The sequence below is a fragment of the Bos taurus genome, chromosome 16, assembly GCF_002263795.3.
Source record: "Bos taurus isolate L1 Dominette 01449 registration number 42190680 breed Hereford chromosome 16, ARS-UCD2.0, whole genome shotgun sequence".
NCBI lineage: Eukaryota > Metazoa > Chordata > Mammalia > Artiodactyla > Bovidae > Bos > Bos taurus.
Window position 1 is genome coordinate 16820811 of NC_037343.1, and position 13553 is coordinate 16834363.

A 13553-nucleotide genomic window follows, 5' to 3' on the forward strand; every position below is an offset into this window, starting at 1 on the left:
TCTTCAGGAAATTAGAGATACCAAGGGAACATTTCATACAAAGATGGGCACAATAAAGGACAGAAGTGGTATGGACCTAACAGAAACAAATATTAAGAAGAGGTGGTAAGAATACACATAAAAACTATACAAAAAAGATCTTCATGACCCAGATATTCACGAGGGTGTGATCACTCACCTAGGCCAAACATCTGGGAATGTCTGGGCCTAAGGAACTATCACTATGAGCAAAGCTAGTGGAGGTGATACAATTCCAGTTGAGCTATTTCAAATCCTAAAAGATGATGCTGTGAAAGTGTGGCACTCAATATGCCAGCAAATTTGGAAAACTCAGCAGTGGCCACAGGATTGGAAAAGGTCAGTTTTCATTCCAATCCCAAAGAAAGGCCATGCCAAGGAATGCTCAAACTATTGCGCAATTGCACTCATCTCACACACTAGCAAAGTAATACTCAAAATTCTCCAAGCCAGGCCTCAATGGTACATGAGCTGTGAACTTCCAGATTTTCAAGCTGGATTTAGAAAAGGCAGAGGAACCAGAGATCTCATTGTCAACATCCATTAGATCATTGAAAAAGTGAGAGAGTTCCAGAAAACCATATACTTCTGCTTTATCAACTATGCCAAAACCTTTGATTATGTGGATCAAAACAAACTGTGGAAAATTCTGAAAGAGATGGGAATACCAGACCACCTGACTTGCCTCCTGAGAACTCTGTATGCAGGTCAGGAAGCAACAGTTAGAACTGGAAAGGGAACAACAGACTGGTTCCAAATCGGGAAAGGAGTACATCAAGGCTGTATATTGTCACCCTGCTTATTTAACTTATATGCAGAGTACATCATGAGAAACGCTGGGCTGGTGAAGCACAAGTTAAAATCAATATTGCTAAGAGAAATATCAATAACCTCAGATATGCAGATGACACCACCTTTTCAGCAAAAAATGAAGAAGAACTAAAGTACCTCTTGATGAAAGTGAAAGAGGAGAGTGAAACAGTTGGCTTAAAGGTAAGCATTCAGAAAACTAAGATCATGGCATCTGGTCCCATTACTTCATAGCAAATAGATGGGGAAGCAGTGGGAACAGTGGCTGACTTTATTTTGGGGGGCTCCAAAATCACTGTAGATGTTGACTGTGGCCATGAAATTAAAAGACGATTGCTCTTGAAAGAAAAGTCATGACCAATCTGCTGCTGCTAAGTCACCTCAGTCGTGTCCGACTCCGTGACCCCATAGATGGCAGCCCACCAGGCTCCCCCGTCCGTGGGACTCTCCAGGCAAGAACACTGGAGTGGGTTGCCATTTCCTTCTCCAATGCATGAAAGTGAAAAGTGAAAGTGAAGTCACTCAGTCATGTCTGACCCTCAGCGGCTCCATGGACTGCAGCCTTCCAGGCTCCTCCATCCATGGGATTTTCCAGGCAGGAGTACTGGAGTGGGGTGCCATTTAGCATATTAAAAAGTAGAGACATTACTTTGCTAACATATGTCCATCTAGTCAAATCTTTGAGTTCCAGGAGTCATGTATGGATGTGAGAATTGGCCTATACAGAAAGCTGAGTACTGAAGAATTGATGCTTTTGAACTGTGGTGTTGGAGAAGACTCTTGAGAGTCCCTTGGACTGCAAGGAGATCCAACCAGTCCATCCTGAAGGAGATCAGTCCTAAGTGTTCATTGGAAGGACTGATGCTGAAACTGAAACTCCAATACTTTGGCCACCTGATACGAGGAACTGACACATTTGAAAAGACCCCGATGCTCGGAAAGATTGATGGCAGGAGGAGAAGGGGACGACAGAGGATGAGATGGTTGGATGGCATCACCGACTCAATGGACATGAGTTTGAGTAAACTCTGGGAGTTGTTGATGGACAGGGAGGCCTGGTGTGCTGCAGTCCATTTGTCTCAGTGCGTCAGACATTACTGAGCAACTGAACTGACCTGAACTGAGGATTTGTCGAAGCGATACACCGAGAGACTAAAGGACATACTACGTTGGTGGTTTGATAAAGGTTTATTTCAAAAGGTGATTCGAGAAATTTATGCCTGGTAAAGAGAAAAATATATAGGAGGATAAATCTCCCTGAGCTATATTTAAGCATGAATGCTTGCGTGCGTGTTCAAGTTGCTCAGGCACGTTTGACTCTTGCAAACCCATGGACTTTTGCCCACCAGGATCCTCTGTCCATGGGATTTCCCAAGTAAAAATACTGGAGTGGGGTGCCATTTCCTCATTCAAGAGATCTTCCCCACCCAGGTATTGAAAACACATCTCTTATGTCTCCTGCACTAGCAGTTGGGTTCTTTACCAGTGAGCCACCTGGGAAGCCCCCCTACCTAAGCATATATTTCCTAATTACAGAAAATCAAAGATCAAGAAAAAAGAATACTAAAAGAATCCAGGAGTCTGGATTTAGTAGTGGAAGGGAGAAACACCTTACCTAGAGAGTAATAAGGGTAAAAATTACTTATCAGCTTTTCTTCAGGAACTGTGCCAGTAAGAACAGAGTGGAATAAAATATTTAAAGTGTTGACAAAAAAGCCCCATGATATATGACACCCAATTCATTGGGGAAAAGGAAATAAATTAATGATATAGGGGTTCAGATGTCTTTCAGCATATTAAAAACTACAGACATCACTTTGCTTACAAAGGTCCATATAGTCAAAGACTCTACACATGGACATCACCAGATGGTCAACACTGAAATCAGATTGATTATATTCTTTGCAGCCAAAGATGGAGAAGCTCTATACAGTCAGCAAAAACAAGACTGGGAGCTGACTGTGGCTCAGATCATGAACACCTTATTGCCAAATTCAGACTTAAAATGAAGAAAGTAGGGAAAACCACCAGACCATTCAGGTATGACCTAAATCAAATTCCTTACAATTATACAGTGTAAGTGAGAAATAGATTTAAGGGGCTAGATCTGATAGACAGAGTGCTTGTTGACCTATGGATGGAGATTCTTGACATTGTACAGAAGACAGGAATCAGGACCATCCCCATGGAAAAGATATGCAAAAAAGGAAAATTGCTGTCTGAGGAGGCCTTACAAATAGCTGTGAAAAGAAGAGAAGTGAAAAGCAAAGGAGAAAAAGAAAGATATAAGCATCTGAATGCAGAGTTCCAAAGAATAAAGGAGAGATAAGAAAGTTTTCCTCAGCAATCAAGAAAAGAAACAGAGGAAAACAACAGAATGGGAAAGACTAGAGATCTCTTCAAGAAAATTAGAGATACCAAGGGAGTATTTCATGTAAATATGGGCACAATAAAGGACAGAAATGGTATGGACCTAACAGAAACAGAAGATATTAAGAAGAGGTGGCCAGAATACACAGAAGAACTGTAAAAAAAGATCTTCACAACCAAGATAATCATGATGGTGTGATCACTCACCTAGAGCCAGACATCCTGGAATGTGAAGTCAAGTGGGCCTTAGAAAGCATCACTATGAACAAAGCTAGTGGAGGTGATGGAATTCCAGTTGAGCTATTTCAAATCCTGAAAGATGATGCTGTGAAAGTGTGGCACTCAATATGCCAGCAAATTTGGAAAACTCAGCAGTGGCCACAGGACTGAAAAAGGTCAGTTTTCATTCTGATCCCAAAGAAAGGCAATGCCAAAGAATGCTCAAACTGCCACATAATTGCACTCGTCTCACACACTAGTAAAGTAATGCTCAAAATTCTCCAAGCCAGGCTTCAGCAATATGTGAACCGTGAACTTCCAGATGTTCAAGCTGGTTTTAGAAAAGGCAGAGGAACCAGAGATCAAATTGCCAACATCTGCTGGATCATGGAACATGCAAGAGAGTTCCAGAAAGAAAAGCATCTATTTCTGCTTTATTGACTATGCCAAAGCCTTTGGCTGTGTGGATCACAGTGGACTGTGGAAAATTCTGAAAGAGATGGGAATACCACCCACCTGACCTGCCTCTTGAGAAACCTATGTACAGGTCAGGAAGCAACAGTTAGAACTGGAAAGGGAACAACAGGCTGGTTCCAAATAGGAAAAAGAGTATTTCAGGGCTGGATATTGTCACCCTGCTTATTTAACTTATATGCAGGGTATATCAGGAGAAAAGCTGGGCTGAAAGAAGCACCAGCTGAAATCAAGATTTCCAGGAGAAATATCAATAACCTCAGATATGCAGATGACACCATCCTTATGGCAGAAAGTGAAGAGGAACTAAAAAGCCTCTTGATGAAAGTGAAAGAGGAGAGTGAAAAAGTTGGCTTAAAGCTCAAAATTCAGACAACGAAGATCATGGCATCTGGTCCCATCACTTTATGGGAAATAGATGGGGAAACAGTGGAAACAGTGTCAGACTTTATTTTTGGGGGCTCCAAAAACACTGCAGATGGTGACTGCAGCCAGGAATTAAAAGATGCTTACTCCTTGGAAGGAAAATTATGATCAATCTAGATAGCATATTCAAAAGCAGAGACGTTACTTTGTCAACAAAGGTCCATCTAGTCAAGGCTATGGTTTTTCCAGTGGTCATGTATGGATGTGAGAGTTGGGCTGTGAAGAGAGCTGAGTGCTGAAGAATTGATGTATTTCAACTGTGGTGTTGGAGAGGATTCTTGAGAGTCCCTTGGACTGCAAGGAGATCCAACCAGTCCATTCTAAAGGAGATCAGTCCTGGGTGTTCTTTGGAAGGACTGATGCTAAAGCTGAAACTCCAATACTTTGGCAACCTCATGCAAAGAGTTGACTCATTGGAAAAGCCTCTGATGCTGGGAAGGATTGGGGGCAGGAGGAGAAGGGGCCGACAGAGGATGAGATGGCTGGATGGCATCACTGACTCGATGGGCATGATTTTGGGTGAATTCCAGGAGTTGGTGATGGACAGGGAGGCCTGGCGTGCTGCAATTCATGATGTTGCAAAGAGTCAGACATGACTGAGCGACTGAACTGAACTGAATGAATTGATGGTTTTTCCAGTCATCATGAACGATGTGAGAGTTGGACCATAAAGAAGGCTGAGCACCAAAGAATTGATGCTTTTGGACTGTGGTGTTGAAGAAGACTCTTCAGAGTCCCTTGGACAGCAAGGAGACAAGGAGAGGGCTTTGCCTAGGCTAACAATCGTAGAGGAAATCAACCCTGAATATTCATTGGAAGGACTGATGCTGAAGATAAAGTTCCAATACTTTGGCCACCTGATATGAAGAGCTAACTCATTGGAAAAGACTCTGATGCTGGGAAAGATTGAGGGCAGGGGGAGAAGGGGAAGACAGAGGATGAGATGGTTAGATGGCATCATCAACTCAGAGGACATGAGTTTGAAAACTCCCAGGAAATAGTGTAGTACAGTGTAGAAGCCTTGTGTATTGCCATCCATGGGGTTGCAAAGAGATGGACATGGCTTAACAATAAAAACCAGAAATGGTTCTGAGAATTTTGACTAAAAGATTTAGTGGCAAATATATAGTAAAAAACTGGAAGAAATGGGAGGTTGTGTTTGGAATGTGTTGGTGAAAACTTAATAATCTAAACTTAATAATATTCTGCAGAAATAGAAGTCTCAATCACACATTTTAAGTCTATACCACGTGAGAACAGTTGCAGACCTGCAGAAGTTTATGGGCCACTGTAAACAACACTCATCAATTGAGATCATGTAGTAGCTGAGCTTAAGTACTACTGATAAAATGGTAATTCTTTATCCTTTAACAGTCCCTTTAATGGAAAACCACAATGACAAGGCAAGATAATTTCAAACAGGGTGTGAAGAATGGGAAAAATCAAGCATATATTTGATGTAAGTAAATTGCCACAGATATAACTTTTTATATATGTCTTGGAACTTACTAACATGAAGCTCCCTTTGGCCATTTTAAATGTTATCTCCAAGGAAAAAATTAACTACATTTAAGATATGCATACGTTCTTTGGGCTTCCCTGGTATCTTGGCCAGTAAAGTGTTCTTTATATAACTTTACAGAAATAATCAATGTAATATGGTCATTTCACATTCCTATGGGATATAGTTTCCAAAAGAGCTCTATTTTGAATGCCATACTTGTAATCTTTTAAATTAAAATCTGCTTTTGCTAGGTGATTAGATGTGATCTGAGATATTGTATCAGAGCCAATGAACACTACCATAATTTTAAAGAAGAGCTCAAGTTATGCTATTATAGCCCCAATAAAACACATTTTTATTCTTTTCATTTAAACATAATCCCTGAAAATTGTATAATTACTGAAACAATTAGAACTTATTATTCAAAAGATATACCTTGTATGATACAAAAAATATGCTATGAAGCTTTTGTGTTAATTATCTTAAAAATTTTTACTGAGGTATTTACCCACTCTTTAAAGGATGTAGAATTTCTTTATAGGTTTAATTTCTTTCTTCAACTTTCTTCAGTCAAATTTCGTTTCTCTGGCTTCTTCTCCTTCATTTTATATATTATTATATGAGAACACAGTCCTGCTATTTTTTTGTGTACACAACTTTCTTCTATATATAAGTAATCTCTCTCATGTTGCATATTTCAACTATATGCTGGCAAATTCCTTGTGTCTTTTTTCAGTCAATCTTAAAGCTTTTTCATAGCAAAGGAAGACATAAACAAAATGAAACAACAACCTACAGAGTGGGGGAAAATATTTGCAAATGAGGCAACCAACAAGGAATTAATCTCCAAAATATACCAACAGCTGATACAACTCAGTACGAGAAAAATGAACAACCCAATCAAAAAATGGGCAGAAGATCTAAATAGACGTTCCTCCAAAGAAGACATAGAGATGGCCAAAGGCACGCGAAAATCTGTTCAGCATCACTAATTATTGCAGAAATGTAAATAAAAACTACAATGAGTTATTACCTCATGTTAATCAGAATGGCCATCATCAAAACATCTATTAATACAAACAATAAGTGCTGGAGAGGGTGTGGAGAAAAGGGAATCCTCCTACACTGTTGGTGGAAATGTGAACTGGTACAACTATTATGGAAAACTGTATGGAGCTTCCTTAAATATCCTAAAAATAGATTGACCATATGACCCTGGAAACCCACTCTTGGCGTATACTCAGAGAGAACCATAACTGAAAAAGATACATGCACTCCAAGGATCATAGCACACTATTTACAGTACCCAAGACATGGAAATAACCTAAATGTCCATTGACAGATGAATGGATAAAGAAGAGCTGATATACCACTCCCACAATGGTAGTATTACATGCATGATTACTCAGCCAGAGAAAGAAGGGAATAACGCTATTTGCAGCAGCATGCATGGACGAGGGATTATCACACTAAGTGAAGTAAGCCGGTCAGAGAAAGACAAATATCATATCACTTATTTGTGGAGTCTATAAAAAAAGATAAGAATATTTCCAAAATGGAAAGAGACTCACAGACCTAGGAAAACAAATTTATAGCTCCCAAAGGAGAAAGGGGCATGGGGGAAAAGAAGGATAAATTAGGAATTTGAGATTAATTTATACACAGCCATATATATAGTAGCCAACAAGGACCTACTGTAGAGCACAGGGAACTATACTCAATATTTTGTGATAATCAATATAGGCAAAGAATCTGAATCTGAATGAATATATATTCAATTCAATATCTGTAAACTGAATCATTCTGCTGTACACCTGAAACTAGCATGATATTGTAAATCAACTATACTTCAGTTTTAAAAAATTGCCTCCATTCAACCTTTACAGCGAAGTTCTAGGAAGGCTTTATGATCCTTGATTCGTAGCCTCTACTTAATTCATGTTCACAATTTTAAAATATTTTAAACTTGCTTTCTTTCAACATACATCTTTATAAAATTTCACATGGAAAATGGATAACTTTTTTTCAAGTTAGCCTCTGACTTAACTATGAAATGAAGGGAAGGTTTTTTAAAGTAGGTTTTCTAAATTCCTTCTCATACAAATACCTTAACTGATCAATTTAATCATTGTTATTACTGGATTACTAACAAAGTGTAAATAGACTCTTATTTGGTCTTTGGAACAAAACAAAGTGTTAGATTTGTGACTTGCCCACTCTCTACTAGGGCAATTTTGTTTCTATAGAACAGGAAATTCCCACAATTCATGCATTTTCTCTTAAAATGAATGTCGGTATTAACTGGTGAAATAGTAACAGTTATCATTGTTCCAACATGGCTTGAACATAGATAGCAATGGAAGATGTTGCTTACTCTCACAGAGGGCAGTCATTGAATTAGTCTAATTGCTGGCACATGTTCTAAGCTAGAGGGAAAAGTACATAAGCAGGACACAGTTCTTTTTAATGACTTCTCTCTCCCCTGTTATTTGAAGAGTGGATTGCTTCATATTGAATACAATGGTACACACTGTTAACAGCCTGTATTCTTTCCTTTAATTTAGTAAAACAACCTACATCTTTGTGGTAAGCAATGCACTAAGTTAAAATGAAACAAAATGAAATAACAGGGGGAAAGTAAGTTATTTTATTCTTTTCAATAATGTTATAGGTTGGTAATGAGATTTGAGCTACCTTTCTGTGGAATTACTAAGAAAGCCCTTGAAGTGGGGTTTCCTGGGCAGGCCCCTTTAATCCCTCCCTTTCCTCTTTGATAACAGAGCTAATGGAAGAAATGTTGTAGGAGAGATAAAGAAGAGCTGGATCGATGAAACTCCTAACATCTTGGGCTGCCTAATTTCATGCTTTTTTTTCCCCCTTGAAACAGCACATTTGAAAACAGATTTATCACTACATTTTGGATGTTCTTACGTGAAGCTGAATGTAATCCTACATGAAACTGTCTAAATAAGCCAATTTCAGAAATAAGTAAGAATTTTTAAAGGTCCATTCATGAGAAAAATATTCCAAATTTTGAAAGTTACATGAACAGAGAATCATAAAATATAAAGCAAATAAGATTATCAACCTAAAAAGTCTCAAATCTTATAAAATATCATATTTAGTAAGACAGGTCACACTATGACTTTTCAAAAAAGAAAAACTTTTTGAAGATGTGTATGTATTTTTAAATGCCAATTATTACATGAAACTAGAGAGTGATAATAGAATATTGAAAGCAGTTAAATATAAAAGGAAGCTAAACAATTTTGTTGTGCTAGTGGTAAAGAACCTGCCTGCCAATGCAGGAGACATAAGAGATCTGGGTTCAATCCCTGGGTCAGGAAGATTACCTGGAGGAGGACATGATGACCCACTCTAGTATTCTTGCCTGGATAATCCAACGAACAGAGGAGGCTGGCGGGCTGCAATCCAGGGGGTTGCCAAGTTGGACATGACTGAAATGACTTAGCACCAAAACAATTTTTGAGAAAAATACCAATAGGATCTGCTTTTTTTGGTCATGATGATAATAGTTTCCATATCAAGGCATGTCCAGCCTCCATAGCTGCCAGGATTCAAGGTTGGGGGTGTGATGCCCTTTGGTTTCCAGAGATAAACCTGGGCCCGATGGTGGCCAGTAAGAACCATCATGTCTACTCTATTGGACATAAAATTTTTGATAAATTAAGGAGCAGAGGCAAAGAAGAATAGAACCTTTGCTAATCTAGACAAGTGGTGTTTGGAATTGTATACTTTAGACTATTCTGCCAGAATATAATTGGATAAAAAAGAAAACTAAATATATAGATTGATTTTTCACCCATTACTGCAGTTAAGTGACCTGCCACGAAACAGAAGAGAAAAAAGAAATAAAAAAAAAAAACTCTCCTATTCTCACAAGCACTGATATGATAAAGTATTTAAAATATTATGTAGATTTATTATATTATTTTTTATAAGTGCAGCATTCAGTGTCACATTAACTTAGCAAATTAGCATCTCCTACTAATGAGGTCTAGACTTAGGACTTTCTTTTATATGAACCAATTAATTTTCATTTCCTTCATTGACAATGTCGCTGAAATTGTATCGGGCATTTTGAAAATTTTGTGATCACCAATGTATATATACAAAATTATTGTGTACACTCTACATATATAATTTTTACTGTCAATTACATCTCAATAAACTTGGAAAGATGTGACACTCTATTGGTATATATTATTTATCACAGTGAACTATTGTTATACTTTACCATGATAAAAAATATAGAAATATCTGAATTTTGTTCAAATTATGATTACAAATATGAAGCATATGATACTTTAATGGAATAGTAAGCTCAATAATGCATAAAGAATGTTTCTACATACTCTTTATCCATTATGAAGCATTCATATGTTTCTCAATTTTCTCCTTTTAAATAACATTTATTGTTAAACATTTGTATAAATAGATACATATAATTGTAATTATTATGTATTATTTATAGATCATTGTTATTAATAATTATTCACAGATACCTTAAAGACAGAGGGTTGATATATATACATATATATATATATATATATATATATATATATATATCTCATAATATATATCTAATGCTGCTGCTGCTGCTAAGTCACTTCAGTTGTGTCTGACTCTGTGTGACCCCACAGATGGCAGCCCACCAGGCTCCTCTGTCCATGGGATTCTCTAGGAAGAATACTGGAGTGGGTTGCCATTTCCTTCTCTGAATATATGTCTAATATGTATATCGTATAGATATATCTAATATATATATATATATTTAATATATTTAATCTTTTTCTTCTCATACTACTTGACTACTCCACTAACTTGGATACTCCTTTATCTTTACTTCAGGTGCCACATTCCAGCTAGAGCAATACTTGACTCATGACAGAAGGGGAAAAAAATACAGCTACTTTTTAAAGCTTCTATTAACACGTTATTTGCTAAAGAAAGTTGTATGACCAAGTCTGTTGCCAATATTTCAAGTAAATATAATCATTCACAATAGAAGAACAGAAAGAGTTTTGGAACATTAATGCAATCTACCTCACTCCGTGGATATGTTTTAAAATCCTCAGCTAAATGTTAAAGATATTATTCAAATTGCCTGGCTTATTTATCCATGCCTTTTCCTAGTCATATATCTATATAAAGCTACATTACAACTTAATTTTCTATTCCAGTGACTAAAGCACTAGCATCAGACTTTTGAGTACAGTTGTTAATACCTTAATAAACCTTAAGGGTAATGCATATTCGATTATGTGAGATTACAGTTTGCCTCTGTATGAGTCTGCTAAGGCTGCCATAACAAAATATCATACACCAAGTGGCTTAAACAACACACATTTTATTTTTTCACAGCTCAGGTGGCAGGAAGTCCGAGATCAGGGTGCCAGCACCATCAGTTTCTGATGAGCTCTCTCTGGCTGGTTAGTGGTGGCTCTCCCCTAGTACCCATGGAGTACTAGTATTTCTTCCTATATAGGCACTAATCCTGTTAGACCAAAGCCCTCTTGCAGGACCCTAATTACCTCCCAGAGGCCTTAAAATATCATCACATTGAAGGTTAGACTTCAACATATGAATCTGAAGAGGGACATAAATACTCACCCCACAAGAGTGTCCAACTGGCCACTTCTGTGCCTCCTGTTCCTTTTTGTTGCTTGCTGTTTAGATCTTGTTGTGGTAAGAAAATCCTCTCTACTTCAGCTTGATGCTTTTTAAGTTTGGATTTATTCTGAAGTCTTTATCATCATAGTCTTCATTTTGATGTATCTCTGTCTGTGCATCATCCCACTGGAGCCAGACTTGTTCCCAGTTCTTAATACCAGAACTCAACACTATTGTCAATGCTCTGTATTTCACCTCATCTGTGAAAGGAGGTGTGCTCTCACCCTTAAAATACTCTCTAGGGAGAGTAGCCTAGATTACACAGGTGTGCCCAATGTAATCAGAAGGCTCAAAAGTAGAGGATGGAGGCAGAAGAGAATGTCAGAGGGAGATTTACCTGTGGAGGAAAGTCGCCGGCAGATGCAATGTTGCTTCTTTTGAAGGTGAAGAAGGTCATGATGCCTGGAAGGTGGGGGAACTCCAAAGGCTGGAAACGAGACAGTGGATTCTTCCTTCCAGAGTCCAGAAAGGAACCTGACCCTGCTGACACCTTAACTGTAGCTCACTGAAGCCTGTGTTGGACTCCTATCCTATGCCAGTGTAAGATAATAAATATATGTTGTTTAAAACCACTGGGGTAGTTGGTTATACTAGTTATAAAAAACCTTATATCAGTTTCAGAAGGAAAAAAGTGATTCCGCATCCAGTTTTGGAGGCTTAGAATGATATTTCTAAACTTGTGAATAACATGATTTATACACTAATAAATCATAAGGAATCCTATCATACCTACAGTGATAATAAACAGAAGTTAATTCCAAGTATATGTGAGCAATTGCATTTGGGAAATTATAATAAAAGCATATGTACTAAATAAAAATATACAAGCTAAATTTCTTGCCAATATCTTAGAAATTATTACCATTTTGACTAAAACTGAATATTATTTGCTGAGGCTGGGGAATGGAATGTCAAGTTAGATATTATAGATAAGACAGTGATCAAATTATATTTAATTTGTGGAATTAATGAATTTGGTCATTATTTACATGAAAGATATAGTAAATAAAAACATTTTCACACTTATGAAACCATGAGAAATTATAGTTTTAAAGTGCAATTAATTTAATCCTTGAAAAGATGAAATAGAAAATAACAGAAATTATATAAAATTACAGAATTATTTAACTTGCTACAAAGAAGAAACAAAAGGAATGTAAGTAAAGATTAGCATGAAGTGTAACTGGTATGGATTAAAAAATCATGAATTCTTAAAACAGACATCATGGGACAATTTCAGCATAGAACTCATTCTTTATTTAAAAATAATAGATTATAATAACTGTAAACATTTTGCAAGAGAAACTATGTAACAAACCAACAACAAATATTACCCAGAGTTAAGGAGAAAGATTTAGTCATATTTATTTCATCTACTTAAAAAAATTTTTTTTTCTAACCTACATTAAAATAAGGCTCAGATATCAAAGTTATTTCACCCATATAAACTTAGTATGCACAACTGATAAATATATACATTGTTTTATAAAATCAAAATCCATATTCACAAATAGAAAAATAATGACTCTCATATCAGGTGAAGATTTCAAAGGGGCTGTCCAGGTGGCACTAATGGTAAAGAACGCATCCGTCAATGCAGGACATAATGAGACAAGAGTTCTATCCTTGGGTTGGAAAGATCTCCTGCAGAAGGGCATGGCAACCCACTTCAGTATTCTTGCCTGGAGAATCCCATGAACATAGGAGCCTGCAGGGCTACAGTCCAGAGAGTCTGTCACAAAGAGTCTGATGGGACTGAAGCAACTTAGCACACATGCACGCAATGATGTCAAAATGCAATTTCTCTATGTGTTTACCAAAATCCTATTTTTAGTTTTTAAATTTCAATGAGAATTCAAAAGAGTGCCATACACAATTTTTGATATTATTTCTTTTATGTCTCTTTAATTTAGAGCTAATGCATACCATTTTTATGTTTTCTTAATTAATAAAATTAATTAATAAAGTAAGTTACCTTGTGTGCATGCTAAGTCACTTCAGTCGTGTCTGACTCTTTATGACCCTATGGACTACATGT